Source organism: Perca flavescens, chromosome 7, assembly GCF_004354835.1.
Source record: "Perca flavescens isolate YP-PL-M2 chromosome 7, PFLA_1.0, whole genome shotgun sequence".
In the NCBI taxonomy this organism is placed as follows: domain Eukaryota; kingdom Metazoa; phylum Chordata; class Actinopteri; order Perciformes; family Percidae; genus Perca; species Perca flavescens.
Genome location: NC_041337.1, coordinates 16,585,012 through 16,601,365, shown reverse-complemented (window position 1 = coordinate 16,601,365; position 16,354 = coordinate 16,585,012). Strand labels below are relative to the sequence as shown.

Genomic DNA, 16,354 nt, shown 5'->3' with positions numbered 1-16,354 from the left:
TAATTTAATTCTTTAGTAGAAAGTTATGTAGCTCCAGAATGGTCCTTAAACATTTTTGGTCCTTAAATCCCATTGTAATGCTCTAAACCTTATTAACTTCTACTTAGTGAAATATTTTAATGCAGGAATTTTATTTGTAATATGGTATTCTTCCATTGTGGTATGGCTACTAAATAAAGGATTCATCGGTGGGTGAGAGCGAGAGAAAGAGAAGAAGTGGAAGCTGGAAAAACAGTGCAGCATGAGAGGACACTTCAGGACAAACTCTGTTTGCGTGCATGTATTTGTGTTTGCTATTGGTTTGTTATTTGCGTGTGTGCTAAATCTGGGTGCGCAATCTTTCACGGCTGTGACGGCCCGTGTTCTCTGTGCCACCCAGACACTATAAGAAAAGCCTTGCAAGGCAATGGGGGCATGTGCACGCTTTATTTATTTATTTGTGTGTGCGTATGTGTGTGTATCACAGCATAGGTACAGCTGGGGGAAGAAGAATTTGGGCTTGCAGCTGCGTGGGGATAATTAATGTGGATGGAGTGGTACATAAATAAATCAGTGCCTCTCGCAGCCTCAACAGGACTTTTCTGTTTAGGGTCAAAATCTTCCCACTCTGCACTGGATTGATCATGCCTGCAAGCAGAGGCGAGGTACAGGCGGCAGGGGCGCAAGCTGTATTTGTGTGTGTTTGTGAGTTTGTTTTGTGTGTGTGCCCCGTCACAGAGAAGCTGCAAGGCTATTTTTTCCCTCTACACCTCCATCCTCAGCATTGTAATCTCTTAGAGGACAAACAAAACAACAGAAAGTCATAATTTTCAGTTGTATAATTAGCCCCACCCTCTTCGCTAGAGTGATAAATTGGTGAACCTTTTGTTTGCATTTGTCATGCTGCGGTGGCATTGTCACAGATGTGAGAACGTGTGATGCAGAGGTGCGGGGGGGTCAATGCATGCACGGATGGGTGCGAATGCAGGTTTATGATGAGATGTTTCTGTGTGGGTTTTTGGGCCTCTGGCAGTTTCCTATCCTTCTCATTTTTCTCTGTACATATATATTTTGCACCAAGGCCTCTCTGGTCGAGCTGTCCCCAGTCTATAGAGTGCTTATCTCCGCCTCTCGCTGCAATCTCTGACAACTGGTCTGCTGTTCTAGTCCAGTGCAGATCTACGTCCTACTCTGTCCGCTCCTATCTCCCAGACTGATAGCCTCTGATTGATCTCATCACCTCCCTCATCTATTATTCATGCTACCTTTTTGTCCTGATGGAGGAAGGGCAAAAAGTGGAAAGGAGACACTACCTGTTTGCTGGGACCTCTGTTTGGCTTGTAGGCAGAGATACAAGCCTACTCACAATTAGAAAGTTTTTTTGCCTTCTGACTCATCCAGGCCCAAACATGTGTTCATAGATATCCCCAACCTGATTGATCTGTATAATGGAATGGAATAGCTTTGGAATTGCCGCCCCATGGGGGTACACAGAGATGAGCACAGGGACAGAGAGACATGTACTTACGGCTGTTTGGGGAGGAAATTAATGGTGCATCTTTTGTTTTTATAATGTGATTTAATGATGCAATTCGTCTAATAAAAAGAACATTTTTTAACATTTACACATTCATTTACACATTCCCTACTTCACAGAGGGAAACCCAGTGGGCCAATACAAACATCTCGCTCCTGTCACCCACTCAGAGCGCTGCAGGCCTTTTTATTGCATTGTGATGGATGATTTCAGTTTGGCATTTTTCTCCACCGCGCAACACCCAAATACACCCCCTCCCCATTTCAGTGCATAAGGAGGCCATCCTATATTCACAAAGCCAACATCTAATGCATATTGAGTGTGTTTTGTAAAGGATCATTTGATTGTCTTGTAAATGAAGCTTTGCCTCTCAGCTGCTAATTTAGCCACATTCCATCTCATTAGAGGAGAAGGAGAACAAACGACAAAGGCATTCTCTGAGAAATAACCCTTCTTTGATTTTAAACAGCCATCACTGCTGCTCAAATGCCAACAGTTTAAATAATAGCAGATTATAGGGAGGTATAGAAAAATGCAGACTTTCCTCAGACAGTGTCTGGCTCTTTCTATACCTTTTCCTCTTTTCCTCCCACCCCTCATGTTTCCTCCACCTTCCCACCCTGTCCCTCTATCTCTTTAGAGGATGTGCAAGTGTATCTGGTTTCCTGGAGCGTTTAGCACCTTAGCCACAAAACCCAGACAGGAAGCCCACTCTATTTGCAATGTATCAATTGCTCTGAACAACACTCCCTTTACCTCCACCTCCCTTCAATCTGCAGCTGGCTCAGCACACACTTCTCACATACCTTCACATGCAAGCACTCAAATTCTCAAATGCGCAGAAGGATTTTTCCTGTAACGTTTAGTACCGTGAATATACTGTAACCAAGCATGCAGTCTTCATCCGCACTAACACCTCACACACACACACACACACACACACACACACACACACACAGAATCTGACCTTGGCTCCAGTTAGTCCCGGGGTTCATCCTCCGGCCAAGCTGGCAAGTCAAATGGGTCCGGCAGCCAAGACAGCAGCCCCAGTCACTGCAAGGCTGCTGTCATCTGTTACACAGAAAGACACGCAGAGGGACAAAAGCAGACACAGCTTAGAGAACAAGAGAAATAAAGCGTTAGAATATAACAATAGACAGAGGTAAATGGAGATAAGACAGTGTAGGCTTTGTGTTTGTCTTTATTTGTTGTATGTGTGAGTGTGAATGCAGGTGTGTGGGCACCCGCATTTCTTGCAGTTAGCACAAATGTATGCATCTGTGTGCGTGCAAGTGTGTATACGACTTCACGCACAATGCAAGTGTGTGTGTGTGTGTGTGTGTGTGTGTGTGTGTGTGTGTGTGTGTGTGTGTGTGTGTGTGTGTGTGTGTGAGAGCAGGAATCAGCGCCTGAGGTGATGCCTTTTGAAAGGCACTTTAGTAATTAAAGCAGTGCTACTGTTCTGTAATGGGGCTTAAATGATGCAGAAAACACAAGATATATTGAGCATTTAATGAAACATACAGCACACTCCTTAATTCTGCTCTCAGCTTCACCAAAGTGTCTGCCAAACCTGCTTTATGCCTAACACACACAGATTTTCTTATTCATGCTTTTTTTAACCTAATACCTACATTGTTTTTTTTTTGCTTATTTATTTTTTTATAAATACATTAAATATGTATCTTAATGAATACTTTTTAACGTTATTTTTCTACAAATGTAGATAGTATAAATGTGATAGCTTATCATTTGAAATTATTCTGTACTAGTGTCAATATGATACCGGCACCAAAACCAAAACAACACTTCTTTATTTTTTTCCGATAAGTTACTTTTAGAAATAAAAATATATTTTTCTGCAAAGCCCAATTTTTTTCATTTAACAAAAGCCGCCAAACTTCTCAAATGATACATGTTGTCTAAACATTTCAGTTTCAATAAATCGGTCACGAAAGAAAAGCCAAAATAAAATAGTCTAAAATTGGCAAAATTAGGATTTTAATCAGGATCTTTCCAACCAAAGAATAACATTAAAAATCTCACCAAACCCAAATTAATTGCTTCAATCAGCTTTTAGTACTTGACAGTTTTTACGGACACATTTTGGTCTAAAAAAAAAAAGTATTAATTTTCCACTGAATGTTCTGTTAAGTGTTGGTCTTGTATAGTCAGGTAGGGTGCACACCACATACTTTAATTCAGAAACCTTCCCTGTTCGTTTCACTGTAGAGCGCAGAGAAGCAGTCACTCTCTTCCTCATTGTCTGTGAATGTCCTTTGTGGTTTGGCCATACATTAATAATGTAAAGGTAATGATCTCTAGACTAAAGGCCCTGTCCTGTCTTGTCCCCCACACCCCCAGTCTCTCTCTCTCTCTCTCTCTCTCTCTCTCTCTCTCTCTCTATCTATCTATCTATCTATCTATCTCTCTCTCTCTCTCTCTCTCTCTCTCTCTCTCTCTCTCTCTCTCTCTCTCTATCTCTATCTCTATCTCTTTCTCTCTCCCCGTCCCTCCCCCTGTCTGTCTGTAGACCAGGTTGTGCAGAGAAGAGGATGATTGTAGGCCAAAGAGGGTGAGTCAAAGAAACAGGAATTCCTGGCTCTGCTGTAGAAACAACGCAGGCCCCGTTTTGCCTCATTGATTACTTGAGGAAAAGAGGAAGGGAGCAAGAAAACATCTCCTCTCTGCCTTTCCCCTCTCCCTTTCCTTCTTCTGAAGTTTGGTCTTACAGAATGATGGATGAGGAACTTGCACTGTGGCCTCTGATGTCCTCTCCTCTTTCTCTCTCCTTATCCTCCTCCTCTTCTTCCTCCGCACGCACGCACACACACACGCACGCACGCACACACACAATGTGACCTTGGCTCCAGTTAGTCCCAGGGTTCATCCTCACACACAGACACACACATGCACGCAGACCCACAGACACAGACGCACAGTGTTAGCGAGTGATGGATGGGGAGCTGGCAGTGTGGCACCCAGAACTACACTGCCACTTATTCATTTGTCTCTGTATTCACATCTTTATTTATATGTCTGTCCCCATACCAACATCTAAATATAGATATACATTATGAAAAACCAAGCTTTTCTTACAGAAACTGTCAAATCCAATGCTTTTGTCTGAACTAAAAGTGTATACGTGCCTTGTCAGGCACAATATACACAAATACAAAAGTATTTACATTTTTTAGCTCTCAGAGATGTGGTATATAGGCCTAATTGTTAGAAGTTCATATTTTTTATATAACCTGATTTATTCTAGATCAGGTTTGTGTTTGCAGTTTTACACATTACCTGAAACTCAGTGTTTGGAGCTCACATCTCTGTCCTCCAAGTGGAATGATGGACAGCAGGCCGCTTACACAACATTACACATTATTAATCATGTTCACACTGTCTGGGGGAAGCAACAGCACAAAGATGAGACGGAGCAGAGGAGGACGACGATGAAGAAAGAGGAGGAAGAGGGGTGAGTGGAGGCAAAAAAGGAGGGTTAGAAAGCCACAAATAACTACCATCAATCATCAAGCAGTCAACATTTTCACATGTTAGGATGGCCTGTTATTGGCAGCAGCCTGGGATCTGTGTGTGTATAGGGTGTATTTTAGATGTGTGCATGTGTGTTTCCTCTGTCTTGCCCAGCCTGGACTTCTCACTGTCTTCGTCTCTCCTTAAACTGACGGCACAAACAACAACAGTTGAGAAATCACCCTCGTCAGCAGTAAGCTGGCAGGTGTGTTAACTCCCCCAGTACCAAATTAGGATGTGCAAGATTGCAGAAACGCCTCGGCTCTCATATCTCCCTTTTTAATCACAAACATTTACATGAGCCTGGATGGAAACGCACATTAGGCTTTAGCCAAGGGTTTGCTTTGGACGCCGGGCAAGGCTTTGCATCACACTCAACCCTCCCAAAACCTAAGTGGGATCTTTGCCTGCTAGCCTGAGAGAAAATCCCCAAGTCAGCCTTCGTCTGGGGTGCTGTAACCTATTGATTTATAGAAATGTTTTTGCCCAAAAAATAAGTAAATCGTCCAAATATGATCTCCCATGATTGAACCAAGGAAAAAATTAAGTGATGGCCTATAGGAAGTTGCAAATAAAGTGTGAACTTCTCTCGCAGTTTATAGGAATATGTTGCTTGGTTGGATCAAAAATCAAAAATGTTAAAGGTTTTTAAGAAAGGCATACCCCCGTGCTCCATTGAGAAAATATGAAGTGATCCAGCTTATCTTTGAAAGGAAGTTGTGTTATTGTGGTCTTATTAATATAGGAATACAAACCTTCCTTATGTATGATTTGCAGCCTGTTGAGGTGTGTGTGTGTGTGTGTGTGTGTGTGTGTGTGTGTGTGTGTGTGTGTGTGTGTGTGTGTGTGTGTGTGTGTGTGTGTGTGTGTGTGTGTGTGTGTGTGTGTGCGTGCGTGCGTGTGCGTGTTTGTGTGTGTGTGTGTGTGTGTGTGTGTGTGTGTGTTTGCGCGTGCACGCGTGTGTGTGTGTCATTGCCGAAAACACTTTTTTCTATGTTGATCATTGTGGCCCTGTGGATTAATGGAAACACAACACTAGGGGGTGCTCTAGGTTTGTCAAGCCAACTGTTGAGATGTCATGCTGCTTTCAGGTGTGTGTGTGTGTGTGTGTGTGTGTGTGTGTGTGTGTGTGTGTGTGTGTGTGTGTGTGTGTGTGTGTGTGTGTGTGTGTGTGTGTGTGTGTGTGTGTGTGTGTGTGTGTGTGTGTGTGTGTGTGTGTGTGTGTGTGTGTGTGTGTGTGTGTGTGTGTGTGTGTGTGTGTGTGTGTGTGTGTGTGTGTGTGTGTGTGTGTGTGTGTGTGTGTGTGTGTGTGTGTGTAGACGTGAAAGGGCACTTGCTGTCCAGAGAGCGATCCAATTTTTTTTCTCCCATTACAATCACACAACATCCTGCCTCAAGAACTCTTTATCATTAACTCTGTGTCTCCGGTTATGTCACTGAATGGTCAGAGGTTAAGTTTCTTAGTTACAAAGAATTGTGTGATAATATAGTTAATAGATGAGGGTTTTCAGGAGTTGGGTCCATTGCTTCGTATTTAGTTACTTAATGCCATTGAGTATGAACAAACATGCTGAGTGGACATAAGTAAATGCACTAATTGGGTGTTTGAGAGATATCATTTTAGTCTCGCTTAGGCAGTTTCAGAATTAGCAAGATGCACTAATTCTGTATTTATTGATGCACATTTTGCCCTATCTGCTTTTGTACCTTGTTACACACACACACACACACACACACACACACACACACACACACACACACACACACACAAACACAAATTCAGGAGGTTTGAGATGCGTCTTCTCAGTTTCAACACAGTAAAAGCAGCGTGTAAAAGAAATCCTGGTTCCAGACCTATTAACTCTCTGTGTCGGCCGTGCTGGTTTCATTACTGAGATTAAGTTACAGACAGTCATTCAATCATGCAGCCTTTAGCAGAAAATGGACTGTGATTTAGCTGTCCATTCATGTGGAAGTTCACACGCACATTCTTCAGTTGTAGCACACCGTTCAAACCCACTGTTTCTTGTTGTGGAATTTTCCATCTTTGTGGCATCTGATGCTTTTGGTTTTATTTATATTGACACAGTACAAACCCTTTCAGCTCTATTGTTGTGGGGTTCACTTGCCTGTGGCTGAAAAAAAAAATCATATTAGGATAAATTAGATACATATTTTTCAAAGAAAGAGCTACAAAATGGCAATTGATTGGTGTCTGCTGTGTTGGGAGTTCTCGGTGAACTGCAGTTGCATGTTTGTCTGTGTGATTGTGGCCAGACTGTGTGGCTGGAAGAAACAGCGCCCCAGGGCACTGTGGGGGGAAAAACAGTGGCATGGTATGGTGAGGCATTTCCACTCCTTCACCACTCAGAATGTTTGTGTCACACTCTCAAGTTTGTGGTACTTTTGAGAAAAAGAAATGTCCACAATAATTAAGCTTGCCCTGTATTATTAAAGACAAATTTCTCCATACATTTTATTCCCCTATATAAATCATGTCTTGTTTTCCACATTTTCCACGAGAAAACATTGGAAATCATCCCAGAACAAGAATTCCAAACTATGGACTGTAATGCATTTTTTCTTATTTAAGTTTTTCATGTAAATTCATTTATTTATTTGCTTTTCTGCAAATCCCTAAGAATAGAAAAATAGAAAAAAGAGACCTTTTTAAAAAAAAAAAAAAAAAAAAATGAAGAAGAGGAAAATATGATAGAAATATTTATACAATGCCCTGTATTTTTCACATTTTCCTTGTTCTTGGACCTGCCTCTCATTGTCAATTGAGAAATTATTTAATCATTGTACAAGTCATCCCCAGCCCTCCAGATGTGTAGCTGTGAGAGAGCGCTAGGAGAGACAGCGCTGATGTTCAGGCTCCAGATGAAAGAGACAAGTAATCCTAAACATGGATGTGTAGTAGAAATGCATGCATCTGTTCATTGTCAACCTGTAGGGATTTTGACTGATGATGCACCTCACTCCTCTCCTCCATCGTCCTCCTCCACTGTCTTTCAGACTCCGACAGACCCCCCCCCCCCCCACCACCACTCCTCCGCAGAACATGGGGGAAAATCACAGAAACACAGCCAGATTATTCACCGCGCGCCGTTATTGAATATGTGACTAACACACTGAGAATCGCTGTGGGAAATCGGATTAAAAAATGAATTATTTATAAGGACATGGAATGCCGGTCCGATAGGGCGAAGAGAGTGGAAGAATACACCTACAATATACCCCAAACAATATTACAAGTTTGATCATGACACTTCCCACTGTAGTTATTCATTTTTATAATGCTCACAAATGGTCCCCTTTATATTCTGATATTGAAATATGACTCATGGTAAAATTACATGGTAAAAGTGTTTTATTATTTTTGTTTAAATTGATATTACCTACATTTTCTCTCTCCCCCCCCACACACACACACACAGTCTAAAAGACAGTTTGATATATTTTCATGAAAGCTATAAAGCCTGATATCAAATCAGTTTAACCACTTTTGTTGCTATTTCTGTGTAAACTCTCTCGCTGGTGCATGACTCACACTTGAATGAAATTGAAATACAATATATAAAATGTAGATTAAAAATGATACAAAGGTTAAAAAAACCATTAAAATCCCTTATTATAATTGGTTAACATATGAGCTAGGATTTGGAAACAAGTATCGGATCTTCTAATTCACGATTTGACTTCATACAATACATCTAATTTGTTTTCTGATGGAAATAAATGTATCAACTAGGATTTTCTATTGAAACTATTTAATAAAAACATTTAAAAAGATACAAGTGATACTGGAATGATGAGAAGGATGACATCCTTGCTCTTTGCTCTCCACTACAGTAATACAAAAGCAGTTAGAAAAAAAAACAAAAAACATTATGAGCAATATCAACACTGCACTGGCATTTCCTGAGTGTTGCTTCTCTAATACCTAGGCCAGGAAGGTGTGTGTGTGTGTGTGTGTGTGTGTGTGTGTGTGTGTGTGTGTGTGTGTGTGTGTGTGTGTGTGTGTGTGTGTGTGTGTTTACATGCACACACTGCATCCTTCAAACTGCTGGTCTCCCTCTTTCTTTTTCTTAAATATTTTACCTGGATTATTCTTATTTTTAATTGATATAAAAGCCTGGCCTTTTCCTCTAAAAGTTACATATCCGTATGCAAGTGTCTGCTGATTGTTTCTGCTTATTTAGTAAAGTGTCACTCACCTGTATCACCATCTTTTGTCGGAGATGTAGCGTGCAACTTCGTCACCCTCTTCCTTTGCGGCTTTTCCTGACTTCTTTTTTTTTTTTGTGGTTTCTGCGCAGATGAAGATTCCCTTCTACTGGTTGGTCTTTCTGTCTCGGTCTCTCTGTCGCTCTCTCTTTCTGTTCTTTGACAAGCAGCCAATGTGCTGACACAGGGAAGCGTTTAGGCGTGCAGAGATGTGCCAGAGTAATCCCTGCCTAAGTGATCACTCTTTTATCTGATCCTTTGCTCTAACGCTACGGTCAACTGTTTTTCCATTCATTTGCCTCTCTCTTTCCCTTTCTCTCTCTCTGTCGTTTTATATCTTTCCCATTAATTTTTTTTTTGATCACTTCAATTCGTACATTTCCACACATGCAAACACTCCTTGCCACCAGTGACAGGTGTGGTCCTTCAGTCTTGCCGGCTGTCACAGGTGAATGTGGTAGGAGGTTGTGCCCCTTTCTCTTCTCTCTCAGAGGCCAAACCACACATTTGGCAGCCCCCAGGGGAATGCCTGGGAGTTTCCACTATGAACACACTGAGGTGAGATAAAGAAATCATTCACATCTGGAAATAACCCTCGCCCCTTTTTTTAACACCAGTTCTTCACTGCTTCCCATTTGCCTTTTCACCTTTCTCAATTTTTTTAAAATTATATTTTAGGTGATATCGTGTTAGCAATTTCACATTTACAAATCCCTGAAACAGATATGTGGTCAGCTAGACATCAGTGTCTGGAAGTTGTGGGAACTGAACAACTATTCACAGAATTATGATTCTTTTTTTCTTCTTTTTTTACATCAGATTTAGTTCACTTATTCATAATTGCAAATGTGTATGTTGTACAGTAAATTGTTTCCTTAATTCAAACTTTATTGAATCTTTTTCATTGAGCTGTACTCTTGTGCATCAATGATGTGTTATTACTTTGAACCGGTGGACAAGCCGGATGCAGTTGGTTTTAAATGAAACAGACTCGTGAGAGCATGTGTGCCTTGTGGACTTTTTCTCCACAGGGGGCATCCCTCTCACATAGGACGTCTGCATCAGAGCTCAGGGCTCATATTCAGCCGTGCTCCCCATAACCATAGGTGTGTGATGGGAGTGGGAGTAAGAGGGGAAAGATGGGAAGGATGAAGGAGTAGTCACATCAGCAGAAAGTTGTTTTTCTGTGGCCTGGAGATTCTATTTAAAGTGGGGTGGGAGGGGGGTTGTGGAGGGGAAATGGGAGGCAGACTTGGAGTGGTCCACAGCCTGGAGAAACGGAGGCAGGATGAAGGAGGGAGTTTGGGTGGTGAGAGGATAGGATGCGCCGATTCCCTCTGTTTTTGGTTTTGATTGAGGTTGGAATGCGTGTGTGTTTGCGTGCATTTATAAGAGCATCCATGAAGGTACCTTGCTGCGTGGGCACGAATGTGTGTGTGTGTGTGTGTGTGTGTGTGTGTGTGTGTGTGTGTGTGTGTGTGTGTGTGTGTGTGTGTGTGTGTGTGTGTGTGTGTGTGTGTGTGTGTGTGTGTGTGTGTGTGTGTGTGTGTGTGTGTGTGGCTGAGGTATTAATCTTCTTTGTCAGTGGAGCCCAGATGCAGGGGCCTTCCAGCATCACAAGCCCGTACTCAGCAGTCTGCATTAGGCTCTGGGAAGGAGGCATGGGGTGTAAGTGTTTTTGGGGGGGTTGGATGCCGCTGGTTGTGCTACTAGAGCGGGGCGCTCTGACTGAGAGGGCAAGGGGGACAACACACAGCAGATTAGCTAATGATATTAGCCAGAGAAGACCCTCAGGTAAAACCCAGTGGTCGCAATTAGTGGAGTTTCTCTGAGGTTGCCCTGTGGCCCCTTACACACACACACACACACACACACACACACACACACACACACACACACACACACACACACACACACACACACACACACACACACACACACACACACGCATTGATGTAGATCCACTTCTACTTATATACAACACACATAAACACCATCAAACACCTGCATTAAGTACTGATGCACATCTTGCTCCACATTAAATTATAACCCCTATCCCCTCTCTCGCCTCCTGTGCCGCCTCCCCAATCTACCCTTTACCCCGCTCCTTCTTCTCCCCATTAACACCACTCATGAGCCCCCTTCGCTGTTTGCCCACTGTGAGAACAGACAAACTAACATGTTTGCTCTGCGGGAAACGCACACACACAATCACTCAATGGGAGCGAAACTGGGACTGCGAGAGAGCCGACGGACTCTTTTCAAGAGTATGCTGATATGCACAAGTGCTCAAACAAATACACACACACTACACACAGAAGCTTAAAACTTCAAAGCAGGGGGTAGCAGATATTGACATAACAAGCTGATCAACCTCTTTCTCCGGTGAAGTTGCCAGAACAGCACTGAGAGGAAAGGTGTTGGTATCTGTTGGTGATGAAAGATATTAATGTCTTAACAAAACAGAGTTGATTTCAAGCATATTTAGTAATGATGATGCTGGGCAGAGTACATAATGATGTTAAGGCATGTAATCGATCACAAATCCATCTGAAAAGCAACTGACTCGACTGATTCATCTTAATTCAATTGGAAGTTGTTCATTTGCAAGCCACTAATGATTGTTGAAAATTGAAATATTTTGCCTGGCATGCATGTAGCACAGTGTTAATGTTTGCTGAAACAATTAGCAGATTAACTGATTTTCTTAGTTAATTAATTTGTTTTATGATAATGGCAATAACGGTTGCAGCCCTTTTTATATGCCAAAAGTATTTGTTTTCACACTTGTGTATTTTGTATGTGAAAACCACAAAGAGTGTAAATACCTGCCCACATACCAGCAGCACTTCTGATTTCTCTGCTTTACGACTATAGCGGCTTGTCCTCTTTCTTTTCCTCCGAGCAGAACCTCTCTGGCAGTTTATGGTATCTGATATAAATCTTCTACAAAGTTGACAAACATGCTGTTATTGAGCAGGTTGAAGTGTTACTTTATCTCCGTCTACACCTCCTCTGTGAAGTTGTGATCACCACTTAGAATTACGTACACAACCTGGCTTTCCTGTGATAAGGTGATGAATTACAAGAGCTTTCAAAAACATCTCTTTTTGCTCTGACTCTTTTCCTGTCTCTCTGGCTCCAAGAAGTCTCACTTTGTTGTCCTCTGCCTATAATTCTTTCACTGTGTTATCCGTCTCTCTTCCATTGTCCCTTCTGTCTTTTCACACGCACAAACTGCCCTACGATTGGGTAAAATGATTGCACTGGAATAATGAAGTAGGTTAAATGACCAATCATTGCAGTGTATGAGATGAAGAAAAAGACACTTTGAATTGTCTCCCTTGGCTTGTCAGCTCCGTCTGCTCTTTTATATGGCCTTCCTTATTATAATGCTACTTATCTTATCCAAAAGGCCATCAGGCCGGACGATTAATTTAGGTACCATATTCCCTCAAACGATGGCTTCCTTCTTCTCGCTGCTGTCCCTCCCTCATTCCCCCCCTCATTCCCTCCTTCTGCGGGAGATTAAACCGAGACCAGCTCTACTTTTCTCCCTCCTTCTGTCCATCACAGTGAAAAATTACCTTTTATTCTTCTTCCTTAATCGCACTGGCCGCAGAGCAATCAGACAGGAAATAATGGCTTGGCGTCTGGCTGTGCAGGCTCTCCCCTACAATGCCTACAAGACTGGATTGAGGTGAGAATGGGGAAGCCTCCCATTAATGATTCCCTGTAAGTGTCATCTTTCTAGAAATACAGATAGTGTAAAACTATCAGGGTGTCAAATCTTTGTGGAAATACATTTATAAATGTTCGGCTACTCTCAAGTCAATTTTCTCTTGCTTTTGCACTCCAGTTCCCCGTCCTGCCTTCCTCATTTGTCATTTATTCTCCTCTCTGTGAGCTTTTGTAGAAAGTTTATCCCAGTTGAAAACAAGATTGAATTCTTAGAGCGACTCTGAAAGCAAAACTAGAAGCAGCATTTATTTTTCAGCGTGTTTTGATCCCAGCGAAAATGTATCAAACTACACACAAACATCTTTTCTCTCATTTACCTCGGCTCCTCTCTCCCTCTTCGCAAACCACCACCACTCGTTTCTTCCCCATCGCTCAATCTCCTCTTCTTTTTCCACTCCTCACTCTGTTCTCTTGCAGTTTGATTCGGTGTGTATTAATTGCTCCTCATATGGGAGACGGCACACGATTAGTCTCAATCCTGATAATGGTGTGTGGCTTGGCCACGGGGAATACACTGCCAATTTGCTCACAGCGCATCTGCCAAATGATTGGTGTTTACACGCCACATCCCCTGAGGAGTGTTTGTCACAACGCCACTTCTTACATCTCAATTACACACAGGATCCCAAGGCAGACGTCACCAAAGATGCGCACAAACACACATGTATTGGCATTGGTAAAAACTCTTTAGCGTATGACATGCTAGATAGCGCAGATTGCATTTGGAGTACCGACTTAAGCAACTGGCTTTATACGTACGTTTTTTTTTTTTTTTTTTTTTTTTTTTTTTTTTACATTATCACATATTCCCCCCTTTCCCAAACAGTTTATCCCTGCACCCCCACCTGCCTTCTCCCCTCAACCCCTCCCACCTTCCTTTATCTCTCCTCCCTAACACAGTGCTCCTTCTCTGCTGTCCCATTAATCACCCCTCTCTAATTAACAGGCCCACTGTTCCCAATCTTCCCACTGCTCCCACTCCACACCTGGCCCAGCCCTGCTGCCCAGCAGGCATGCAGTGCTTTCCAATACACACACATGCGCATATATGCACACAGCACAAACTGGAGCCCAGCTGGCAACACTGACCACCACAGAATCACGCTTGGAGGAGCAAAATTATCAGAATGGTATACTATGAGTGTAGTATTCTTTAAAAGTTATGTTTTTAATATTGTGTTAAAGTGTGTGGGAGGATGATTGGGCAAAAATGTGAAAGGTTGGAGTTGCTTGGCAAGACTGACATCCCTGTCCTCTTCTCATCCTCATCATGCATTCATTCATCACCTCATCAACCCTATCTTCCTTGTAATAACTCATGCGCTCAACCCTTTCCTCACCCACTGCTTACTCCCCCCTTCACAGTTTTCCTTTTCCCAACCATCCTCACCCCTCCCTCTCTTTGACTTAGATTCCATCTCCTCCTCCTTTCCCACCTTCTCCCTGTCCTCCCCCTGTTAGCCAGGGTGGCCCGGCAATGCAGAAATGCCATCTGCCAGCGCAGCATGCCCACAGCCTTGTGTCCACACACACATTCGCCCACAGACACACACAGCTTGGCAAGGACACCTTCCAGCGCAGGATATACCGATATCCACGCTTCCGCCACCAGATCAGTCCCACGCGTTGTGTTACACACACAAACACACACACACGCACACACAGCCCTGTTGAGTCACACGCTTCATCTGTCTCCCAACAGGGGGAGCCGGGGAGCATCTGCCGGAGCCGAGACAGGAGTCGCGATGAAAGGCTGCTCTTACAGTAAGAGAACGAATCATTACAGCAGCGCATACTGCCTAATCATAGACAAACAGAGGAAGGATGACCACATGGGTGTGTGTTCCACACACTACAAATGAAGTAGAATAAGGGAAAGCAAACCAGCAATTACGTGCAAATGCACATTTTTGAGGCAACAATCTGCTTTTTTTGCTGCCTGTTCAAGCATTGCAATAACATGCCATTTCAGAAGTTTGCACTGCACTAACTTTGGTGGCTAGGACTGAGAAATATCGATACAGAAACATGAGAGCAAAAAAACAATGTAGCTATATTTCAAATTGTGTGATACAGAAAGTGTGGATATTTCAGAGAAGTTTTCAAGCAAAACGTGGAATAGCTTGGGTGCATTAAACAACAATCCATTAAGTATTGCTGGAGAAAAGAAGCTTTTGTGTGTGTTTTGTTTTTTTTAAATCTTTTTTGTTGTTCTATTCACGCCTGTGCTCACGATTGAAAACAGAGAAGATATGCCATAGTATGACAGTAAAAATGTACGGGGCAAAAAGACATGGAAAGGAGGAATGTAACGCGTTTCCCCATTGGTTATTTATATAATTCATTATTTTATTTAAATCATCCTGTTGACATTGAACAAGACAGAAACAGAATTGATGGGAATTGCAGCAATTAGCAAATGAGCTTTAGGATGTGTTGCATTTCGAGCTGTGTTTGGTGCTGCATCGGGGTGCTGGGGGTGGCAGTGTGAGTGTGCGTGTTTTTGGGGGGTGAGGGAGGTATGGTGTGTGTGTGTGTGTGTGTGTGCATGTGTGTGAATGTGGTGCGCTGCCAGGTGCGAGTGGGGGTCTGTGGCAGTATATTTATTAGCGGCTGTCAGGGAGGTGACACTTTGATGAATGGTGCAGAGTAATCAGGGCTGGGCTGTGACAGGCTGCACTCACAGCCTTCTACCTGCCAAACAGCCCAATCACACACACTTATACACACACTTATACACACACACACACGCGCGCATATACATACAGTAGACATATAAACGAGTGTGTTTATGTACACACGCACAAATGCTACTATATACTGTATATGCACATGTACAAACACAAGGGTGTAAATATCCCCCACTACCAGATGAACTACGTCATCAAACTCCCCTCATCCTCTCCTCCTTTAACCTCTCTTCCTCATCTCCTCAAGTCCTTTTATACAAGTCTTTCACACCCCAGACTCCCCTGCCATGGCATTGTGATTTTCATAACCTTTAATGACATAAAAATGATTGGACACCTTTTTTTCAGACATGAATAAAAAGGATAAATTGGGTCGAGATAGTTTAAGAAGAAAAGACAAAGAGACGGAGAGATTTGGGGTGAAAATTTGCCGAGCTTTGTTGTTTTTTTAATTGCTGGTGAGAAACAAGGTAGCCTTAATTAGTCCTCGTCTCTCTCCTGTTGTTCTGCAGGGTCATAATTTTGTGACTTTGTACTAATTAGTCAACTGCTGCCGACTAACTCATACTTTCCCCATAGAATCAGAATAATGCTTGGTTTGGTGAGGGGGGTAATATAGTCAGTTTGGTAAATAATTACACAC

General features: G+C 42.6%; 1 long non-coding RNA gene across 1 annotated transcript in view; it reads left to right on the top strand.

Annotated features, from left to right (window-relative positions):
• Positions 1–15,048, top strand: part of LOC114558441 (uncharacterized) — a 36,709-nt gene extending 21,661 nt beyond the window's left edge. The window contains exon 4 of the long non-coding RNA XR_003692961.1: positions 14,724–15,048. This is a non-coding gene — a long non-coding RNA (uncharacterized LOC114558441). The remainder of the gene's footprint in view (positions 1–14,723) is intronic.
• Positions 15,049–16,354: the final 1,306 nt, after the last annotated feature.